Source organism: Sciurus carolinensis, unplaced genomic scaffold (assembly GCF_902686445.1).
Source record: "Sciurus carolinensis unplaced genomic scaffold, mSciCar1.2, whole genome shotgun sequence".
Classification (NCBI taxonomy): Eukaryota; Metazoa; Chordata; class Mammalia; order Rodentia; family Sciuridae; genus Sciurus; species Sciurus carolinensis.
In genome coordinates this window covers 700679-725256 of record NW_025920116.1, presented here as the reverse complement: position 1 = coordinate 725256, position 24578 = coordinate 700679, and the positions used below count along the sequence as shown (strand labels likewise).

General features: G+C 43.7%; 1 pseudogene; it reads left to right on the top strand.

Moving 5' to 3' along the window:
- The first annotated feature begins 1887 nt into the window (after positions 1 to 1887).
- Positions 1888 to 23718, top strand: LOC124973573 (PRELI domain-containing protein 1, mitochondrial-like; annotated as a pseudogene).
- The last annotated feature ends 860 nt before the right edge of the window (positions 23719 to 24578 follow it).

The following is a 24578-nucleotide window of genomic DNA, read 5'->3' as shown; positions in this document are numbered from 1 at the left end:
TTTCCAGTTTATTATTTATTAACTGAGCTATTGTTCACCCTTATCTCTCTCCTCCTTTCTCATGTTCTCTGTTGGACCATTTTCTTGCTGTCTGACTACTTTGTTTTCAACATATACTCGGAATTATTAGCACGGATGTTAGACCACTTCTCACCCTCACACAGCCCTATAAACTGATTGCAGGGTAAAATGCCTCTAATGGCCATTCTACTCCATCCCCTGCCATCAAGCCACTACTCTGCCCACGAGTAGCTGCTATCATCATTTCAAATCTGAATAGAAACTTTGATTCTTCAAGAAAGCCTTCCGTGACCTCCCTTTGTTCCTTTGTGTTCTCGTAACTTGTTGTAATGTCTCTCTTTATACAATTCATGGTTGGTAACTATATATTTCAGCAGTGATTTGATAAATGTGTGCCCCTTCAATGGCACTGTGAGCCCAGGGAGGACAGAGGCGTGTGTTTCACTTGCCAATGCCTCACTGCCTCTTGGTTCATTCCTAGTTCATAATAGGCATTGGTAAGGGCTCATTCACACTTATCATTACTAATGCTAACTTCCATGATCAGGTTTGTCTTTATTATAAAACCCAACCTTGCTATAGGTAAGGGATGAATAGATTTATCCTTTCCTCCCTTCATTTATTCATAGATTCCATACAGTTGTGAAACAACAAATATATATTGCATGATTATTGTGTTTAAGCCCCCTTTAAGCAAACAGTCAAAGTCCTGCCCTTCGCATTGCTCTGCCATCTTAGCATACAGTGTTGCTACTTACAAGTAGATTAAATTTCTTTTTCTTGAGTCACTTATTTGCTTAGTCTCTTATTTTACCTCTCTCCTTGCAGAAAGAGTGACAGACATCTGTTTTTTTCTATTTTTTTCCTTCCTGCAACATTTATTACTGGGATGCTGACCTTCATGGTTTGTTCCCATAATTTTTTTATCTTTTGGTTTTCCTCTGATTATCTCTGACTTTGTGTGTTCTAGTTTCTGGGAGAAATTATACTTCCAATTTGTATTTTCAAATTTGAAGCTTTTTTATCCTGTCTTGCTTTCTGGTTATTCCCTTTGAAAATATAGTATTCTAGTCTTCAATTATTCTGTTACACAAAGGCTTTTAACCCTTTTCAAGTTCTTCACCTCTCTTCTCTTATCTCAATACTTGAGATCTTCAAGGGCTAAGTCAGAAGAGTCTCTGTGCCTTTCCTCCTGTTAGCATCCCTCTCATATGCACATGGGTTATTACATCTTCCTTTCTGCTGTGTGTTCTCAGTGTTTGTCTTTTTTTTTTTAGATCTGCTTTCCATGTTCTTCCTTTTTTGTATACTAGGAATTGAACCCAGGGTTGCTTTACCCTTGAGCTATATCCCAAACTCTTTTTTATTTTTTATTTTGAGACATAGTCTTGCTAAGTTGCTGAGGCTGGCCTCAAACTTCTGATCCTCTTGCCTTAACCTACTGAGTTGCTGGGATGATAGGCATGTGCTACTCCACTTGGCTCTGCATTTTCTTTTACTTTTTCTTTTTGGACTGGGGATTGAACCTATGTGCCTATAGGCACTTCACCACTGCTACATTCCTGTTGCCACCCACCTCACCTCTTACCTTTTACTTTGAAACAGGGTCATACTAAATTATTGAGCTGGCCTCAAACTTGCACTCTTCCTGACTTAGCCTCCAAGGGCCCATCTTTTCGTTGGTTAAAATTCTTTTTTTGGGAACAATCCCTCATGGTGGCAGCAGCAGTGACTTGGGTGTGGTGCAGTGGTGACTGAGTTGTGATCCTGGTGGGTGTGGGCCGAGCCCTGGCCCGGCCTCCATGTGCCCCCTGGGCTCTGCATCCCTGATGCTGTGGGGGTGCTGAGCTCGTCCTGGCCTGGACGATGGTGAAGTATTTCCTGGGCCAGAGCATACTCCGAAGTTCCTGGGACCAAGTGTTCGCTGCCTTCTGGCAGCGGTACCCGAATCCCTATAGCAAACATGCCTTAACGGAAGACATAGTACACCGGGAAGTGACCCCTGACCTTCTGGAAGCTCCTGTCCCTGGAGACTCCTGACCAAGACCAACAGGATGACCGGCTGGGCAGAGTGACTGTTTCCTGCCAACATTGCTCACTGGGTGTGCATCCTGGAGGACTCTGTTGTGGACCCACAAAATCAGACAATGACCACCTTCACCTGGAACATCAACCACACCTGGCTGATGGTGGTGGAGGAATGAAGTGTTTACCGTGTGAACTCTGACAACAGCGGTTGGACCGAAATCCGTCGGGAAGCCTGGGTCTCTTCTTGTTTATTTGGTGTCTCTAGAGCTGTCCAGGAATTTGGTCTTGCCCAGTTCAAAAGCAATGGGACCAAGACTATGAAGGATTTTGAATACATCTTGGCCAAGCCGCAAAGTGAGGCCCCTTCCAAAACACTTGTTGAGACAGCCAAGGAAGCCAAGGAGAAGGCAAAGGGGACAGCACTGGCAGCTACAGAGAAGGCCAAGGACCTTGCCAGCAAGGCTGCCACCAAGCAGCAGCAGCAGCAGCAGCAGCAGCAGCAGCAGCAGCAGCAGTTTGTGTAGCCAGCCTGGGCCCCTGCCTCTGCCACAGCCCACTAGATACCTGTGGGCTCCCTCTGGCCCCTCTTTCATTGTACTTTATTATTAAAAATCAACTTCTAACCCTCTCCGCTCTCTGGGTGGTGGGTTGGGGGCAAGTGTCCTGTTCAGCATCTGCAGTACACCAGACACATGTCTGAGCCCAGCTGGTTTATTCTTCCATTAGGCAGCTGATGACTGGCACAAAGTGGTACAAAGGTGTGGGGATTTGTTTAAGGTCACTGGCAGTATGCAGGTGAAGTGTTGATAAACAATAGACTGTAAGCTCCAAGAGGGAGGGCTCTTTGTTTTGTTTTGATGTGTCCCAAATACCTGGAAAAATATCTAGCACATAATAGGCACTCAATAAATATTTGTTGAATTCAGTAAAAAAATAATTCTTTTTTTTTCTTGTACTGGAAATTTAACCCAAGGTGGTTTTATCATAAGCTATATTCCCAGTTATTTTTATTTTTTTCTCCATTTTTTAAATTTGTGTAATATAGTTGTATATAATGGCAGGATTTGTTGTTACATATTCATATATGCACACAATATAATAACATAATTTGGCCAATATCACTCCCTAGTACTTGACCCCTCCCTCCCTATTTTTCTGTTCCCTTTCCTCTACTTTCTTCCTTTGATTTCCCCCCACTTATTTTTTCTCTTTAACTTTCACATGGGAGAAAACATATGACTGTTGATCTTCTATGTTTGACTTACTTCATTTAACATAATGTTCTCAAGTTCCATCTATTTTCTTGCAAATGACATAATTTCATTTTTTCTTTAAGGCTCAATTAAATTCCATTGTATGTATGTATGTTTTCTTTTCTTTCTTTTTTTTAAATGTTTTTCTTTATTCATCCATTGATGGTTACCTAGGCTGGTTCCATATTTTGGCTATTGTCAAATATGCTGCTATAAACATTGGTATACTCGTATCGCTGCAGTATGACTTTAATTCCTTAGGATAAATACAGAGTATTGTTACAGATGGCTGATGTGGGGGTTCCCTGCCTACTCTTTTGAGGAACCTCCATACCGATTTCCATAGAAGTTGCACTAATTCATAATCCTAACAACTGTGTAAAAGCGATCATTTTCCTCCACATACTCTACAACATATATTATTTTTTCTACATTTTTTATTAGTGCATTATAGTTGTACATAATGATGGGATTTTTTGTTATCTATTCATATGTACACACAGTAAAACAATTAATTTTACCAATATCACTTCTCAGTACTTCCCTCCTTACTCTCTGCCTCCCATACCTAGGTCACTTCCAGCACTTATTGTTTGTATTCTTCATGACTACCTTTCTGACTGGAGTGTGATGAAATCTCAGTGTAGTTTTGATTTGCATTTCCCTAATTGCTAATGATGTTGAGCATTTTTTAATATATTTGTTGGCCATTTGTATTTCTTCTTTTGAGAAGTGTCTGTTTACTTCATTCAACCATTTATTAATTGGATTGCTTTTTAGCATTAAATTTTTTCAGTTTTTTATATATTCTAGATACTAATCCTCAAAAGAGTATCTACCAATTTTTTCTCCCATTCTGTAGGTTCTTTTTCACATTTTAAATTGTTTCTTTTGCTGTGCAGAAGCTTTTTAATTTGATGCTTTCCCTTTTATTAACTCTTGAAATTATTTCCTGAGCTTTAGGGGTCCCAATGGGAAAGTTGTGGCCTGTGTCCATTTGTTTGAGTGTTGACCCGACATTTTCCTCTAGGAGTTGCATAGTTTCTGGTCTAATTCTGAGGTCTTTGATCCATTTTGAGTTGATTTTTGTGCAGAGTGACAGATAAGGGTCTAGTCTCATGTTCTACATATGGATAACAAGTTTTCCAAGCACTGTTTGTTAAAAAGGCTGTCATTTCTCCAATATATATTTTTGGCACCTTTGTTAAAGATCAGATGACCATATCATGTGGGTTTGTCTATATGTCTTCTATTTGTTTTGTTTTGATGTGTCCCAAATACCTGGGCTGTGTGTATGATTGGGCTGTGTGTCTATTTTTATTTCAGTACCATGACGTTTTTGTTACTACATCTCTGTAGTATAATTTGAAGTCAGGTATTGTGTTGCCTCCAGCATTGCTATTTTAGCTTAGAATTGCTTTGGCTATTCTGGGTCTTCTATTATTTCTTATGAATTTTAGGACTTTTTTTTCTAGTTCTGTGAAGAATGTCATTTGTATCCTGATGGGGATTGCTTCAAATCTGTATACTGCTTTTGGTAGTATGGCCATTTTAACAATATTAATTCTGCCTATCCATGACCATGGGAGGTCTTACTATCTTCTAAGGTCTTTTTTAATATTCTGTAATTTTCATTGTAGAGTTCTTTTACCTCCTTGGTTAAATTTATTCCTAGGTATTTTATTTTTTTGAAGCTATTGTGAATGGGATTGTTTTTTCTTTTTTTTCTCAGATTCATTACTGGTATATAGGAAATTATTGATTTTTTATGTTGATTTTGTAATCCATTACTTCATTGAATTTGTTTATTAGCTCTTAAAGTATTTTGTGGTAGTTTTTTTGGGTCTTCTGAGTATAGGATCATATCATCTGTAGTCATAATTCTCCTCAGACACCAGAAGGAAATTTCATCAGGGATGTTGGTCTGTAGTTTTCTCCTTATCTGGTTTTGATATGAGTGTGACACTGGCTACATAGGATGAATTTGGAAGTGTTCCTTCCCTTTGTATTTCATAGTTCTTTTTACTTTTATTTGAGAAGTTTTCATTTTGGCTGAAGGCCTTGCTAAATTTCTGAGACTGGCCTCAGTGTCCCTGGTTGTTGGGATTACAGGTGTGAACCATTGTGCTTGGCTTGGTCAAAATTCTTTCTTTTCTCTGCTTCAGTTTTCATTGTCACTGAAATGTAAATACATTTTGTCATCTTGCTGTAGTTTTATTGGATGAAGAGATATGAATGCTTGTGTTCCTTCTGTCAGTTTTCATTTTTATTTATTTATTTTAATTTAATTATTTTTTGTTCTGCTGGAAATTGAACCCGGGCGTCATGTATGCTAGATGTGCACTCTACCACTGAACTGAACCCCAGCCTGTTTATTATTTTTAAATTGGAGTTTCTCTTCTTTGAGGCCCAAAGAATTTAATTTTATGATTGTAATTAAAGTGATAAATTTAATATGTAACTCTAAAATTGATTAGTTTGAAAAGAATATTAAATAAATGTAGATTTGATCTATCTTTTAAATTCTGTCTTAATATCCAAATAGACAGTAATAATGAATTCTTTGAATTTTATTTGTAGAAGAAATTGAAGATGAATCTGAAACAACAGTTGAGGCTGACTTGACTGATAAACAGAAACATCAGTTGAAACATGAGGAGCTCTTTTTGTCTTGCCAGTATGAATCTCTACCTGCAATGCATATCAGGTAAGAACTTTTTTTAGAAGTTAATCTTTTGTACTCAGTAACATTGTGACCAAAACCAAAGACTTCTTTGAAGTATTTTACAAAGTCTCTCCAGGATCTTGCCTTAGTTTATTAAAGGCTTCATAATGGAATTTTATCTTGAAATTAAAAGTGTGTATTAGTGTATTAAAGTTTTGCAGTAATGTAACCATTTTTAACTTTATTTTATTTCTGACTTTCACATTTTACTTAATTATCTGTAACATTCATGTAGAACAGTGTCCAGCACATACCATTTTGGGAAATACAGATCTTCTCCAGATTCCTAGCAAAGTATATATGTAGCCTGGAACCCAAGAACTAGTTGTAGACAGGTGACTCTTAGCCTTTAGGATATATGGCGTTTTATTTTCTTTTGAGGATCTCTGGAATGAAAACTTCATATTTTTTTATTACTCATTTATTGGCATTTTCTTTGTGCATTGATAGGCTACAAAAATGATGAAAATTTCAGTCGCTATAGTTAAAGAATTGTATTGGAATGGTGATGGACTTTACTAGATCATGATCTACTGGTGGTGACAGAATTTAAGCATACATAGAGTTGAGCTATTTTTCAATGCAGTCTGTAATAAGTACATCTTGGAGGTATAACAAAATGTTTGAACTCAAAAGACAGGCAAGTTTAGAAAAGAGTCTTTACTCACCTTTCATGAGAATGTGGGACACATACCAAGTAGAGGGAAGAGATGAATGTGGGGTGTGTGCAGGGAGCAGTCAGGTTCAGGGTGAAACATGGGAGGGAGTGCCGTGTTTAATATAGGTTAAAAAAATTCCTTCAGCCAGTCATGGTGGTGCACACTGTAATCCCAGTGATTCAGGAGGCTGAGGCAGGAGGATCACATGTTAGCAATTTAGTGAGGTCCTCAGTGACTTAGACCCTGTCTCAAAAGAAAAAAGAAAAGAGGACTATGAATGTAGCTAGGTTGTAAAGTATCCCTGGGTTCAGTCTTCAGTACTATGGGGAAAAATCCTTTAAATTTAGTTCATAGTTTCTTTTCCTTTTTTCCAGTTACAGCTGGTCATGATGATCATAAAAAGTGTTAATAAATGAAAAGAAAATGTATCAGTTACTTCAATAATTGTTCCCTCCTTTTTACTCCCATTGCTGGGATTCAGTCTGCATTTTTGGTTTCATACAGGTTTGCATTCTTTCTAAAGCTGTAATTTGATTTTTGAACCTATGCACACACACACTCACACACCCCAACACCAACTTCAGACACCTTTGCATATAAATCTTTTCAGAAGTGGATATGAATCTTCCATGACAGCAAGGATAGGACAAAGATACTATACTTCCTTTTTCTTAAATCTTTTCAGAAATAACTCTATCACCCCCTTATTGTGAAATCCTGTCATGAATTTATTTATGTTTTTTAAAGGCATTGTGGTTGGGTTGGCTAGCTAGTATATTCTGTGTGACTTATATTCTTTACTGGAAAATATAATCATACCAGGTAATGTGAGAGTATTTTCATTAATAATGCTATTTTTGGGGGTAGGTACTGAAAATTGAACCCAGGGGCACTCAACCACTGAGCCATATCTGAGCCCTATTTTGTATTTTATTTAGAGATGGGTCTCACTGAGTTTCTTAGCTCCTTGCTATTGCTGAGGTTGTGATCCTCCTGCCTCAGCCCCATGAGCAGCTGGGGTTACAGGTCTTCACCACCATACCTGACTAGTAAGGTTATTTTAAGAAAAGAAAAATAAAGACATAAATTTTGCCCAAAGAACATGAAAATACACTGACTTATTTTTTCTTCTTCTTCTTTTTATTTTTTTGTGATCCTCCTACCTCATTCTCCCCAGCTGCTAGGATTAATTACAGACATACCCTGGCTTTTGAGATTTCTCTTGAAAATGTGCACAAGTAATCAATGCTGAAGAGTCATATATATTTGTTACTTACTTGAAAAAGCTCTTTGAACATAAAGATTTATTTTAATCTTAAAATTATGTGGCTAATCATAAGAATCATGCTAGAACAAGAATCTGACAAATGGTTTAAAGAATGTATCCAAAACACACAAGTATATTTTTAATTTACCCTTCTAGTAGCTTGGAATCTGTTTACAAGTAATGTTGGTTTCCTTTAACAGATTGCCTGGAATGGAAAAAAACAAGCGGTGTATTTTTCATTTTCTATAAGGGCTGGGAGAGTATATTGAAATTTAATTATCCAGACCCTCCTGTGTGGAATATAGAATTTACCTAGTAAACAGGATCCTTTGGTCAGTTGTTTTCCTTCTTCTTCTGTGGTTCTGGGGATCAACCTCAGGACCTTGCGTGTGCTAGGCAAGTGCTGTACCACTGAGCTATATCCCCAGTCCTCTTCAGTCTCTGTTGAACACATTTCCTGAGAATCTTTTAGGTTGGGGAGCTTCTAAGTGCTTAATGAGTAAGATAAGGACCTGGGACTGTGTATCACCAAATGATAATTACTTTGAATTATAGTGAAGAGACATAGACTTTTAAAGTCATTTATTTTTGCCCTAGCTAAGAGGGAGTAGTGAGAGCTGCACCTTCTCCTTGTGGCTCTCATTTTCAAATAGCAGAATGGAGTTGGGGCAGACTCTGGCCAAGGCACAGGACTGTACTAGCCAGCCCACATGCTGATGCAGAACAAGAGTACATTGGAGTGGTCTTGGTATTTTGCTAATGTTGAAGTCATGCCCTATTTCTGTTTTAAAAAGAGAAAATTATGAAGTCCCATTATTCTTTGGCAGCAAAGAGGGGTAATTTTGTGAATACTGATTTTTTGTTCTCAGGAACATTATCAAGTGCCTAGAATTTTCTTGGTGCCACAATGAACGTAGGGGAGAAAATCTGACAGGCATTATTGCAGTCTTTTTACTCAATGAACTATAATACTCAGTGCATGCTCACCCTTCCTAATGTGGCAGGAGGCAAGTCTTTGTTCCTTCTGATTCCACTGGAAATGAGGAAGAATGAATAAGACCTAGACCTCTTCTGGGCAGACTTGGTGATTCATCTCATTCCTGTCTGTGAGACTTTGCTTGACCAGTGAGAATCCCTTTAGGGCATTTTTGGGGGATGGGGAAGAGGAGAGAGGCAGCATACTTCCTTCATGCAAGTGCCTTAGGTCATTTAGTAATAGATTATATGCTGTACATATTTTAAAGCTCTATAGCATATATTGTTACACCAGCTACTAGACCTGTAGTCAGACTGTATTTTTCTGTGTTCAATCTCAACGGGGGGCGCATGACTCATACAATACTATTAGACTTTCTTCCACAGAACAACAATGCAGTGCTCTTTCAATTAGTGTCATCTGATTCACAAATGTACCTGCATTCTGTATTCATCCATAAGTAGGTGAATATTTGTAAATTTGAGGAAGACTGCTTGTAGGTCTTGGACAGTCCTGAGTTCTAACCTCAGCTTCTGTCCCAGCACTAGCAAATGCCCCTACCTCCCAGAACCTCAGTTTCATTATCTATAACTCAATAATAATAATAATAATAATAATAATAGCTCTCATTCGTCTGGATCCAAAGGCTTAACGGAGCTGAGAATTTTTAAAAAGAGCTTGATCCCAAAGCGCTTCCAGCATGTGAGATGCTGTTGACTCCCTCACTGCTTGGGTGCTCACCAGTGCCTACTGCAGATCAAGCGCTGTTCTAGATCCTGCAGAGGAGATGAACCAATCTCCTGTTCTCTTGGCTGAGCAGCAGTTGTACTACACTATTATTCTTCTCCTCTGCTCAAAGGGCTCCAGGATTGGTAAGACCTTTTGTGGGTGCTGCAGACGGGCAACTAGAGCGGGGGAGGGGTGCTGTTGGAAAGGGCAGGTGAGGATTTAAGGTGGAAGATTGCTGGGAGTGGAGTCAGTGGCAACACCTGCCAGCATCTCAAAGGTCGCATTCCTTCCTGGTTGGCCGGCAGTAGACTGGGAATGACTTCCCAAGCCCACCAGTCCCTGGTGGATCCTGGTCTGCCCTTTCCCCACCTTCTTTTCCCAGAACTCAGTAATTCTCAAAGTGTGATTCTCAGACCAGCAGCATCGGCATCTTGGAAACCTATTAGAAATGCAAATTCTCAAGCCCTACTTAGAGACCTATGGAAATCAGACTCTCTGCCCTGGGTTCAATTCCCAGGGCCTATCTATGCTAGGCAAATATTCTACCACAGAGCTAGGAATCTGTGAACAAGTTCTCCAGGGGATTTTTTTTGCCCAGTGAAGTTCAAGAAATACTGTTTTAACTGAAGCAAGGTCTCCTTTGTGAACTGCCTTTATCTGAGAAAATGGATCACGATCCCCCTTTTATGACAATCAAAGCTTGTGTTGTACCTGAGCTGACACAATCCATATGATGTACACATACACTTTTGGGGCTCCCAGACTCACTGATGTACAAGGTTACAGCTATGCTGTGTCTCTGGCCCACATTGGAATCACCTATGGAACTTGAGAAAGTCCTGCCTTCGGCCAATTCAATCTGAATTTCTGGAGGAAAGTCCAGAGGGTCAACCTTTCAGAGCTGCTGGGTGATTCTGATGGTCAGGGAGAGACCAGTAGTGGCCAATGTGGAAGGCCAGAGTGGATGGGGGACAAGAGTCTTGGTTTCCAAGTCCAGACCCACCACTAACTCATTGTGGTGCCAAGTGTCTGATCCTCATTTACATTCAAGTTCATCAATTTGTCAGAAGCAATTGAGGGACATGTAGAAAACGCAGAATCTACTGGGGTCCCGCTCCCAGAGTTTGAACCCTGTGTAGGTTTCAGTTTGGGCCTGAGACTATGCATTTTTATATTTGAGAATTTGAGCATTTCCCAGAGGGGACATCAGAGCAGGCAAGTACCTGCTTGACTCCCAATTTTTATCTTAAATTCCAAACCTGATTGTGTCACTTTCTCTCACCTAATTAATTTAGTTTATTTTAATTTACTTGCAGTACTAAGGATTGAACACAGGGCCTCACGAATCCCAGGTGAGCATCTCTACCTAATTTAGATTCATGCTTTCTTCCTCTTTCAGGTGTTTATTTAAGGTCCTTTCAACTTATGTTCATTGATAAATGATTTAAAAGTATCAGTCAAAGGAGAGACTTTTGAGGGGAGATGGGAGAGAAGATCCCCCTGACTCTATATTATTATTTTTAGCAAAATTCTTGACAATACTCACACTGAGTTGCAGCATAACAAAAACCAGATTTACCATCCTGCCTTGAACAACTAGAAAACCAGGCAAAATATTCTAAAACAACAGTTTGGGACATTAGAAAGCAGGCAGCCCAGGTCTGTGGTCCCTGAAAGAAGGAAGGCAAACAAGAGGGATCCCACAAGTTTCCAGCCACTTACCAGGGAGGAGAATCCCCGAGGCTTGAAGGTTTCCTGGGTTGAACTTGTCTAAGAGATCAGAGTTCAAGGAGCCCAAGATGGGGAGGATCCAGGGGACAGAGTTCTGCAGAAGAAAGATCTTCATGGGGCGCAAAACTCTGAAATCAGTGGAAAGATGTTCCTATGCCTTTGGCTCAGCACTCTGTGCATGTGTGAGAGGTAACTTCCTGTGGCCAAGGAATGAGTGGAAAGAACAATTCATAGGTCTCACACAGGGTTAGGAACAACCCACCAGAGAAAGAGCTCCTGATGGAAAGATCCTGTGCAGAATCCTCCAAGAGGCAATGCAATGTGGGGGCAGTGGGAATCAGTCATCCCTATATTAAAGGCTCGAAAACAAGACTTGAAAAGGCACAACTGATTCTAAGTGACTTGATTGTGTGCTGAGACAAAACTCAACACTATTTGAAGGACTACTATAAAACTGAGCAACTGATGGGGAACATGCACAATGTCTAGCATCCAACCGAGAATTACTGTGCACATGAAGAAGCATAAGAATAGAACCTTTCACCGTGAGGTACACTCATCATTAAAACCTAATGCAGAAATTAAAAATACTTTAAGATTTCATCTGACTTTAGTCAGAATGGCAATTATCAAGAATACCAGAAATAGTAAGTGTTGTTGAGGATGTTGGGAAAATGTACATTCATACATTGCTGGTGGGCCTGCAGATTGGTGCAACCACTTTGGAAAGCAGTATGGAGATTCCTAAGAAAACTTGGAACCACCATTTGACCCAGCTATCCCACTCCTCGGTTTATACCCAAAGGTCTTAAAATCAGCATACTACAGTGACGCGGCAAAGTCAACGTTCATAGCAACTCAATTCACAATAGATAAACTATGGAGCCAACCTAGATGCCCTTCAATAGATGAATGGATAAAGAAAATGTAGTACCTATACACAATGGAATATTACTCAGCCTTAAAAAAGAATGGAATTATGGCATTTTCAGAATATCATGCTAAGTGAAATAAGCCAATCCCAAAAATCTAAAGGCTGAATGTTTTCTCTGATAAGTGGATGCTGATTCATAGTGGGGAGTGGGTAGGAAGAATGAAGGAACTTTGGATTATGCAGAGGGGAGTGAGAGTAGAGGTGGGGGTATGGGGATGGGAAGGATGGTTGAATGAGACAGACATTATTACCCTGTATACATGTATAAAAAATTTTCTTTAAATAAAAATTTAAAAAATTAAAATAAAAGAAAAAATAATAAAAAGAGAGAAACAGATGTAGAAATGGAAGAGGTGATGGAATTGCAGAGAGGGTAGTATGGAAACAGATGCTCTAAGTCTGCTTCATATGTTTAAGACGGTGGAGGTAAACATGAGCATGCTGGGCCAAGAAACAGAAGAACATCAGGAAGACTGATCTAGAACTTCCAGAGATGAGAAGCACAATGTCAGAAATTAAAAAGGCATACTGGTGGGTTCAGTTCCCAGTAGTAACCCAAAACAGACAAAAATACTAGCAAGATTAGCATCAGATTAGACACAGCAAAAGAAAAAAAAACATAGAAAGTACCCAAAATGAAACATGGAAAGAATGAAAAAATCATAATAAAGATCCCATATAACACAGAACCTGTAGGCCAACATTAAGCATCATAACACGTACATATTCTTAATTAAAAAGAATGATCTTGTAATAAACAGTGCTGGACCATTAAATAACCATGTGCAAAAGAGAACCTGTGTTAGTTTCCAGTTACTATAACAAACGATCAGCTGATAAAGAAAAAAGGGTGATTTTAGCTGACAATTTTAGAGGTTTGAGAACATGGCCAGTTGACCCCATTTCTTTAGGCCTCTGGTGATGACACATCATGGAAGGAATGTGTGGGGAAGCAAAACCACTCACCCCATGGCTGCGAAGTGAGAGAGAGAGAACAGACTGGGGTCCCATAGTCACCTGAGATCTCCCACTAGGCTCCACCTCCTATGGGCACCAAGTTGGGACCAATTCTTTAACACATGGTCCTTTGAGGGACACTTACATTCTAAGCTATGGCAGAACCTCAACTCTTGACTCACACCACTTACAAAAAAAGGAACCCCAAATTATTTATTATGGCAGACAATTGTTTCACTGTAATTTTTATGCTGAAAATTATATAGCAATGTAAGAATTAAGTCTATAAAAATTTCTTTCTCCTTCCTTTCTTTCTCTTTCTTTCTCTCTCCTCTTTCTTCCTTCCTTTCTCTCTCTCTCTCTTTTTATCTTTTCTTTCTTCTTTCTAATACTGAAGATCAAGCCCATGAGGCACAAACATAAGAGAAAGTTCCTGTGGCCTTGGGTCAAGCAAATATTTCTTAGGATATAAAATCGTAAAGTATACATGAAGAAGATTGATAAATGAGAGATGATTAAAATTGAAACTTATTTTTCAAAAGCAAATAGACTAGGCAGGCCAGAAAACTGGGAAAATTTATATTTTTAAAAAATCTGAGACAGGACTTGTATCCAGAATATGTAAAACAAAACAAAACTCCTCCAACTCAACAGAAACTCAAACAAGAAGTCAAATGTCTACTGGTGAGTGACGTTCCCACAGTAGAGTCAAGGACAAAGTGGGAGGGACAGGAACAGAAGATGAGAGATGGCGTGGTGTCATTCATATGACATTCTAGAAAAGGGACAGCCATGGGGACAGACAGCAGAACTTGGTTGTCTGGGGCCAGGACAACTTGATTGTTTGGGACTCTGTGCAGCAGGGACCTCCCATCTTGGGATCACCCTGGTGTGTGTCCTTGTCAAAGCGCGTGGGTTTGCACTTAAGAATGGTTCAAGTTACTGTGTGTAAGTCATGCCTTGGAAGAGCAGATGGCTAGGAAGGCTCAGACCCTCTGGCTGCATGCGTGTGCACCCCAGAAGGACTCCCAGGGACCGTCAGGACACAGACAGGTCTGCAAGAATGGCCATCAGAGTGGTTCCCTGTGGTGGAAAATGAGGCGCCAACAGATCACGTGCCATAGGGCCGGGTGAAGCAGTGCTCTGGGTGGGTCGCTGTGCCCGCAGTTAAAAGCACTCCATGAGGTGGGAAATGACCTTGATGAAACGCCCCCAGGACCAGAGAGGGTGTGGCCTCTGGAGACTGGACACCTGTGTGCATCCTCGCTCCACCACACACCACCTCTCTGAGCTTCAGTTTTTCCACCTGAACAAGGAGATGCCAGTCACACCTCTTGCATAGGTTGCTGTCAGGTCCAATAAAATGACACTAGTGAACTTCTTGACATCTGGCACGTGGTTGGCCATGATGACTTCCTGTGGCCCAGGTCTGTTCACAGTCAGAAGTCTGCTTAGCATTGTGGAAAAGCTGAGGCAGAGGCGCATGCACCTGTTGAGTGGCCAACTCTAGGATGTGGAAATGCAGGTCTTATTTGTTCCTCCTCTCTGCTTGTCTTTATGTTCTAAAATAAAGATGCATTATTTGTAGGATCATAATTAAAACAATAAATGTTCTAAAGAATACCATCCTCTGCATTCTCAAAATTCAACAAACACACGAGGAGACACACACTAGCGTTTGGGGGTGTGGGTGGGGATGGGGTAACAGGAAGGTGGGGAGATGTAATTCTTGCTGTGGAAGGGCTTAGAGCTTACCTTGGAAGACAGTCACAAAGCACAGAGACAAAGAACTCAAGCCAGGTGAGCAAGAGGTTAGATTACCAGAGGTTGGAACAGCCTGGCACAGGTGCTATGGAGAGATGCCAGCAACTTGTCTGTCACCTGGGAGCAGGCCAAGGCTTCCTGAGGCTGGGGGATCAGGCTTGACTGGGTGGTGATTGGTGCTCCTTGTGGAGCTTGGATTCTGCAGGCCATCTTTGTAGAACGAGTTGAGCATTGAGGCTCAATAAGGATGTGCCTGTAGCAGGAAAGCAGGAAGTGGGAGACTGGGGAGGTTGAGCAGGGCAAGCTCAAAAAAGGTCTTAGTTTCTAGTTTGGGAGTAGATACTAAGAACCAGCACTCTTCCAAGCACTGTGCATGTATCAGTGTCCTTAAATTTATGAAACTGTGAGGTAGGAGCTATTTCAAGCTCCACTACATAGGGAGAAATATCAAAGCATAGAAATGTGCAAAGAATGCATCAAGGTCCCCAGGATTAAGGGGTTGAACCAAGACTTAAACCCAGGTCATCTGACTCCAGAGTTCCAATTCATTATCTTCCAAGAATTTCACACTAAAAATCTTGTCTATTTTCTCCTTGACATAGGAGGCATAAATGGTTTCACGAAAGAACTGGAGTCAGCTCCGCCAGTTCCCAGTCCTGTTTCCATGTTAGAACAATCATTTTCTCTTTCCTTTCTGGCCCCCAAGAGGTGACCTCTTGGCCAGGGGAGAGGAGTCGTGGGCTGAACCCTCCTGAGAAGTGAGCCATTTCATTCTGCACTGTGGATTTCTTAGTCAAGATGGAGCTGGGAGGGGCAGGGGTGGTGGGAGAAGGGACCACTTCCATTTGGGGACAAAAGAAAAAAAAAAGAGAAGCCATGAAATTTTGTCTCAGCCTCAAGTGGAGATTCGCCTTGCCAAAATATCTGTATTATTGATAACAATAACAATGGTGATTATTATATTTTATTTTTCAATGGTGGTAATGATTGTACATTAAATCATTACCATTCATTATTCCTACAATGCGTAATTAGGACAATGGTGGATAGATGACTTGACTGTAATGAAGTTTTTATAATTGTAATTTATTGGCATCAAATTACCTTTCTTAAAATGAATCTGAACATCATACTCTTAATTCTGGGGAGGGGGTAGCAATTATTTTTAATTAGTGTTTCTTGTTTGTGTCACATAGTGAAGAGCTGTCTGACCAATCCAATTCTCCGTGTCTCTGAGGAAGTTAAACAAGGATATCAAAGACATTTGAGCATCAGTCGTCTATCAAACAACATATTCCTCCTTCCTGGCCCACACCTGCTTCTGTGTGCCCCACCTCAGCAGTAGCCATGGAGGGGGGAATATCAACCATTTAGCAACATGATTAGCCAAGGAGACAAGAGACGTCGCTGCAGATTATTTAAGCCAATCTGTTGTGATGCGTGAGAGAAATATATATATGTACTTTTTTTTCTCCTTCAAAAATGGCTGAATCGTCACCTTGGTCTCGGAGAACATGGACGTGGAGGGTGGCTTCTGGTTTTGTTGTCTGTCAATGTTTATTCCCATGTTTTGTATGGGCAGTGAATCCTCGCCCCTCCGGCCCCATCCAGCCATGACTGGCCAAACTTGTCTTTCCAAAGTCTGAACCTGCATCTCGTTTCTAGAGAGTCTGGGTGAGAAGTCTCAGAGCATTTGCTTCTGGGTTGTGATACGGAATTACTCTGGTGTGACTGGGTTTCACCTCAAATCTGGCGGTTAAATGAAGGGTTCAAACCAACCTGTGCCCTGGTATGGTGATCCATGGCTCCTCCCCAAGACGGGGCTGAGGAAGGAGGGAAAGGCCATTAGATTTTAGGTGACTGGGTGAGGAAGTGGCCTGGGAAAAGTACTGACTGGCTTGTCCCTCATCATAAGTCAAGCACAGATCAGGACACCTCTGTGCATCTGTCCAAGAGGGTAAGGGGGACCACCCTGGGTGTCTCCGAAGCCTCCAGACAGCTGCGCCTCCTACAGTCCTTCTCTGCCTGGCCATCAGTCATTCACACCCTGGGCTAGACACAACACCAGTCTGGTCTTTCACCTTCTCAACTTGACCCTGGTGTTCTGGTAAGCAATACAAGGCTTTATGGAGCTGGAAAGGAGGTCATTTTAGGTCCCGAAGTCCTGAGATCCTGCTGTTCCTACAACCAGATCAACGGGGCAGATGTCTGCTTCAGGAGGGGACATGGTCACCCTGGTCTGAGCAGGGAGAATTTGACCTTGTCCAGGAGGGGTCTGGAGTCAGCTCTGTGCTCTGCTTCCAGGAGAAATAACCTCCTATGCCTGAGGATGAGAGAAGCCAGGCTGAACACTGTTACGGGGTTGAATTTGGGGCAGACTCTTTGGTGCTGGGTGGAGACCGGGGGAGGGCTTGGGTCTGTGGTCAGGGCAGGGATCCTGGTGAGGTACTAAAACCAGCACTTTGGGCCCCAATTAACTAGCTGGCAGGGACCATGGGTAGAGCCACTGCCTTCTAAGAGATGCTAGGACACTCTGGCCCTGAGGACCCTGGGTGGGCACTGGATTTTTCAGCACCAAGGACAGAGGCCAAACCAGAACTGTGAGCTGCACCCAATCCTGGAGAACCTGGGGATCCTTTTGCTGAATCCCCTCTACGAATAGCACTTCTCTTCCTTCCCCCACCTCCCTTCCTCCCTCCCGCTCAGGACAAGAACTCTGATTCTTTTACACTGTCTAGGTGTCAAGTAAAGTGTCTAGCTTTGCCACATATAGGCTGGAAAGATTTGTACAAGGGGTTGATAAATGATTGCTTTAAAGATGGATGAGATCCTGCTCACAGAACAGTGTTCGGTGAAGTAAGCACTCCACAGTCATTATCTTACTGTCATTATCCTGGAGTCTGAGTTAGTAGCCATTAATAGTAACAACAACAATAATAGTAACCTACATTCATTCATTCCTCAGACTCTGTCTCACAGGCTACAAAGGCATTTTTCCCATTCTGCACAACAGCACTGTTACAGATGGGTCATTAAAGCCCAGAGAGGTTAGGGAACTTGGCCAAGGCCACACAGCAGGTCAATGGCAGAGCTGAGATTTGAACCCAGGTAGTTGTGGAACTCACATTTATGGTGTGTGACTTCAATTTCCCTGTTAGAAGGGCAGGGCATGGGTGATTACAGAAATATTCTGGAGATGTTGGACTTGTGCTGGAGACAACAGGATGGATCCATATGCCCCTCTGTCCCCTCAGGCCTGCAAAGTGTGATGTCTCAACAGGAAAAAGCATACCTAGGGCTCACCCTTGGCTCCTAAATACTGTTCTCCTCAAGAAGCCACCATGATGTCCCAAAGAAAGGACCCATCCCAGGGTCAGAATGAGGGAAATGCAAGATTAGCCCAGAACATTCTATTGTGTTGGAAAGCAAGGAACATCTCAAAGAAAGAGGGGGACTCAACACAGGATTCAGAGGCCAGCTTGGAGGGGCTGCCACCTGCTGAATCTGAGGCAACCTGCATCTTCCCAAACGCTGACTAGTAATGATGACATACAGTGAGGGTTTTCTTTACCAAAGAAGGTCAACTAATGAATGTAAAAGAAAAATGATGGAGTTTCAAAATCTCTGTGTTGTAATGATCACACTTGATTCTGGAGAGGATGATCAGTGGATTCCAAAACTCCTGGTGGAAAGCTTTCCTGAAAATGGAATGATCACACCTGCCTCAAGCGGCACATGGATGGTATTTTTTCCTTACATGGGGAAAAGGGCACTTCAGGGACAGAGACCCCGTGAACCCCACCTTATCAAATGACCCAATGCCAGGGACACAATTGCACAAACCTAGGCCAGGGAACATTCAAAATATTAGTGTGACCAGGCACCGTGGTTCACACCTCTAATCCCAGGGGTTGGGAGGCTGAGGCAGGGAGGATCTCAAGTTCAAGGTCAACCTCAGCAACTTAGCAAGATTTTGTCACAAAATAAAAAGGGCTGGGGTTACCTCATGGAAGAGCTCATACCTGGCATATGTGCGGCCCTGGGTTCCACCCCATCGCCACAAAAAACAGACAGACACAAGACCAAAGTGATGGGCCATTCCACCTTGGGTCCTGGATTCAGCAAATTCATGAAGGTTCATGGGTCATGCTGACCAGGCACACTTGAAGGTGCATTGCACATTAGATAATGTCATGGTGTCAGGGTTGCATTTGGAGGCATGATAATGGTGGTATGGGTACAGGAGATTATCCTTAAACAGTGTATACTGAGGTATTTAGCACCACAACAACCTGTGTCTGCCATTTTCTTTTAAATGGAAGGTGGGAGAGGAAGAGGAGGAGGAGGAGAGGAAAAAGCTGGGAAAGGGAAGAGGGAAGAGAGAGAAAATGAGGTAAAAATGAGACCAATGGATGAGTCGTAGTAGAGGAGAAACACTTGTATTCTTACAGTTTTTCTGTAAATTTCCTCCTTGGACAGCCTAATATTTGGGAGTGGTATTGATGTCTGCATCATGGGATTTGAAGGAGCTCAGGTAGGACACGTGGAGTAGTATTATAGGTGGTTCAAGGATGACTGAACACTTGCTGCCATTGTCCAGTTGGGTGACCCACAGGCAGGTTACTCACACCCTCTCACCCCTACTTTCTTCATCTGCAATAGGGGACAGCACTGACTGCCTGCTATGGTGGGGCTGAGGGCCAAGGGGTGAGGATGGGATGAGGTACCATGGTAGCTGAGTCTGGGGCAGGCATTCTTTGAGTCAAGAGATGATGGATGAATTATGCAAGCATATGTCTGGGAAGGTCCCTTGACATCCAGATGTCCTGGGTACAAGGGGTCTACCATGTATGAAGTCACTTTCTGTCACTCTGGGGTCCCCAGCAAGAACCTTACTCCTGAGAGATGCCTAGCCTGCTGCATGAGCTGACTGAGAGAGGTATTCTTGGCGATGGGCACAAGTTGTCCTTCTGATGTCCTGATCCCCACCCCCATAGCCAAGGTGGTGTGAAGGGCTGGGTGGGCACTGTTAAGTGATTAGCTAAAGTTTCTCTAGACTTTCCCTCCCTCTCCCTAGCCACCCCATCTGGACTTCCTGGCTTATGTGTGTGATTGCATCTGGAATCTTTAATTACTGGAATCCCACTGTCCCTTGTCAGTTTCCCACCCTCCATGTCCCTCCTGCTGATGGAAGACAGGAAGGGAAAGATGGATGGTCTCAGTGACTGTGGCCCCAGTACCACCTGGCATATGCACAGGGCACCCACAACCACACACACACCACTTACACCCCACTCCATCTCCCTCTTGTCTCCTTCTCCTCTCTGCTTGGTCATCTTTCTCTGTCACTGTGCCTCTGGAAGCCTCTGACCCTCTTCCTCTCTTGTTATTTTTCACTTTATGTGTCCATCTGTGGGTCCCATTCTTTCTCTGCCTTTTTCTCTTTAGAGGCAATTTTTCCCCAATTTCTCCATTTGTTCAAGACAGATTTCCCTCCATAGCGTATCAGGATTTGGGACTGACTCAGGGTGCGGATATGAAGTTGAGATGCATAGGAAGGTATGTGCCCTTCCTTAAGTTCAGTGCCCTCCTCTCTACAATAGGCATATCACTAGGACCATGGAAGTTTTTTGGAAGAGACACAGGCATAGTCCAGCTCTCCTTAAAACCTCTGGTGTCTACACACGTGTCTACAAACCCCACCACTGCCCTTCTCATCTCACCTCCTTTGACCCTGTTTTTTACATGGGCTTCTGGCTGCTGTTATCCTCAGCACAAGAAATGCACCCAACTCTAGGACTTCATCCTTGTCTATCTTTCCCTAAGGTTTGGGCTTCACTTTGTGACTTTCTCTTGAAGGACAAAATGTAGCAGAAAAGGGCCATGTGTTACCTCTGAGAGAAAGCAGGCTGCCTTGCCTTAAGGATGCCCAAGCAGCCTTCTGGAGGTGGAAGGGAACCAAGGTCTCCTGCCAACAGCTAGCATGCACTTGCCAGCAGATGTGTTTGTGAGTCCTCTGGAAGGCAGACCCATTAATCCCACAACACTGGTTGTCATTTTGACTGCCACCTCACAGGAGATCCTCAGCCAGAGCAACACTGTTGGATTCTCAGCCCCCATGAATGGTGCTACCATGTTTCAAATGCTCCACTGAGAGCCATTAGGATGTCTTAGATAAATGGCTGGTTCCAGGGTTAGAAAAAGGAAATCCAAGATGTGCCTGGAGTGTTCTATGCTGAAGTAGATAAACAAGGCCCTCTATCCCTTTGCTCTGATGACATGTTATGATCTTGCTTACTGATTTGTGTGTTTCTCCCACTAGGTCAAAAGTTCCCCAGGGCCTGTCACATGATGTTCACGAATCTGCTCTGCCAGGAGAGCATGGAGGTCAGCAACTCCAGGCTCAGCTTAGGAAACCTCTCCCTGCAGATCCTGACTACCTGGAAAAAGCAGGTAGGCTTGCCTCACTCCTTTTCTCTCTTTCTGTATTTGGTTTCGTGCACTTTCTGTGGTTCTGTTGGTGTTATTCCTGGCAGCCTGATAGAGGGTGGATTGGTACAGCTAAAGAGGAACCTGGGGGAGGAAGGATGCTTTCTGCTTACTCTTCTATTAAGTGCATCCAAAAAAAGCAGCCTCCCTCTGCAGAAGGGACAAAAATTTCCCTAAGGCAGGGCCCTGTCAGAGGTGGGAAGTGAGGGCTATGGGGCTGTGGCTGAGGAAGTTCTGCTCCTTCAGACTCGGTGTCCCATGTGCTCAGTCACCCTACCCACACACTTACTCATTTCTCCACCCTTCACCCAGCTATCTGTTAATTAATTCTGCTATTTACTAATTTATTTATATCTATATTAATTCATTTTCCTGTACCTTGTTATTAATTCGTCCACCCACCCACCCATCCATCCACCCATCCAACCACCCACCCATTCATCCAACCACCCACCCACCCATCCACCCAACCATCCATCCATTCATCCACCCACCCATTCACTCATACATCCACCCATCCATCCACCCACCCATCCACTCATCCATTCATCCACCCATCCATCCACCATTCATCCATCCATTCATCCATCCTTTTTCCTCCCTTCCCTCTTTTTATATTTTATTCTTTATGTTGATTCTTCCCTCCCTACTCTCATGTTCCCATCTTTCTATCTTACATCCATTCACCATCAACTCTTCCTTCAATCTACTTGTCTTTCAATCTGTCTGTTTATCCCCCACACATCCAGCTGTCTGTCCAATATCTGAGCATCCTTGCATTCATTCACCATTTGCATTCAGTCATTGCCCATCTATATATCATTTATTTCATCTAAACATTCAAATGTCTTTTTGTTAATTAATGTGTCTATTCACTTAATCATGCCTATTGTATTTTATTTTTAAAAATTTTATTTATTTTCATTTATACAGATTGCACTTTGATTCATTGTACACAAATGGGGTACTACTGTTCATTTCTCTGGTTGTGCACAATGTAGATTCACACCATTCATGTAATCATGCATGTACCTGGGTTGATGAGTCTGTCTCATTCAACCATCTTTCTTTGCCTGGTACAGTGCCTGACCTGCAGTGGCACTCAAGAAATGGTTGTGGGATGGAAAAACTCAGCTGTTCCCTCCCCAAGACATGGACCTTCACACGGAGGGACGCAGCATGCTCCCAGCAGGATGCAACCAGGTGGCATCTAGAAAGCACCTGCCCAGACTGCAAATGGTTACAAATGCACTACACAGGAGACTACATGAGACCTAATGGTCTCAGGGTCATGCAGCAACCTGCACGGGGGCAGGTGGGCAGAGTGGCTGGGGTACAAGAGGTGAAGGTAATCAAGGGACAAGGTGTCCCCTTCCCAACCCCTTCCTGGGCTTCACCCACAGGCCCAGCACAGAGCCACCTTAGAGGAGCCCATGTGTGGCAGGTGGAAGTGGCTGAAGTTGGGGCCGACCTAGTGTGACTCACAGGAGGGTGGCTGTGGCCATCAGCCTCCCCAAGCCCCACACAATGTGGGCATCCTGCCTGGCCCAGTCCAGCTCAGTTCCCAGTGACGCCATCTTCCTGTTGGCCGCCCCAGAGATGAGATCCTTACCCTGGTGGTGAAACCAAACAGTCCTGCCCGAGCCCGCACCCCTTCTTCCTCATAAGGTGACCTCAGGATGTCCAACAGAGCTGTGTGGGCCCCCACAGAGCCTGCCTCTTACGGCTGGAGGCCCATCCTGGGCCCTCTGGCCAGGTGACACTCCCAACACTCAAGGGTCCCAGGAAGATAGTCCCCACTGCTCCCCTTGAAGCTGGTCCCTGCCACCTCTGACTGTAGGGACAAAGGCCATCAGCCTGACCTTGTCCCAGTACTGGACACCAGGTGCTGTGTGTATTCTCAGTCCCCAGGCTGTTCCAGAGTCCCAGAAAACCCCAGCATCCCTCTGTCCCAGACGCTCTGCAGGCCTGTCCCACCCTGTGCTCCTCCCCCACCCCCTACAGGGTCCTGTGGCTAGCTGCTGCCCTGACACACAGGGCAGAGTCCAGACAGCCTCTGAGCACTGCCCAGCAGGCCGCTGGGCCCATGGCAGGGACGAACCCAGGATATAAGGAAAAAGCCCCAGAGAAGAGCCTTTGCCCTCCAAATGTCGCTCCCTGCTCCAGCAGCGGCTGCGGTGCCTGAGTTATTCCCCTCTGCGTCTGAAGCACTTGCTCACAGGGTGAGTCAAAGGCCCTGCATGTAGGGAGCACTCCAGCCACCTGCCTGCCGTGATTTCCCAGGTGGCAGCAGCCTGCCTGCAAACAACCCCATTAGGTCTAACTGCAGGCATGACATCATTCTCCACAGGTGACAGGTGCTGGGCCTGTGGTGCCACCAGGAGGGTGACCTTGAGAGGTGCTGGGGGGGTTGGTGGCAGCACCGCCGTCCCTCACCCCATGGCCTCTATCTGGACTTGATGAATACGCAGTGCAGGCCCATCTGCCGCAGCCCAGGGGCACAGAACCTGCCCTGCCATGAGTGGGGTAGGGGCTGGCCCCTGGGGCTCTGTGCCTTCTGCACCCCTCTGGCCTCCCCTCCCCTGGAGGCCACAAGACCTGCAGAAGCCGCGGTCCACTCCCAGCCAGCTGCTCCAAGATCACTTTTCTAGAGCAGACTCTCAGCATCACCAGGCACTTGTTGAAAATGCCGACTCCCAGGCCACACCTGGTCCTGTGGGGCAGGAGCCCAGGGTGGCCGGGTCTACACACAAGCCCCTCCCTGGTGGTCCATGGGCACGGGAGTGTGTGAGCCCCTCTGGGCTACCAGGGGGTGAACTGTCAGGAAAGCAGGTGGTGGGGCCTGACAGAGGAGGCTGCCAGCAGACGGGCCGGGTCAGGGTCCCTAGGGGCCTGCGGTAGATGTCAATGCCTTGGTTCCTGGATCCTTTGTCCTTTGTCACTGCTCACACTCTCTCTCTCCTTCTCCCTCTCTTTTACTTTATGGTGCTGGGGATTGGACTCAGGGCCTCCTGAACACTAGGCAAGTGCTTTTCCACTGAGCTA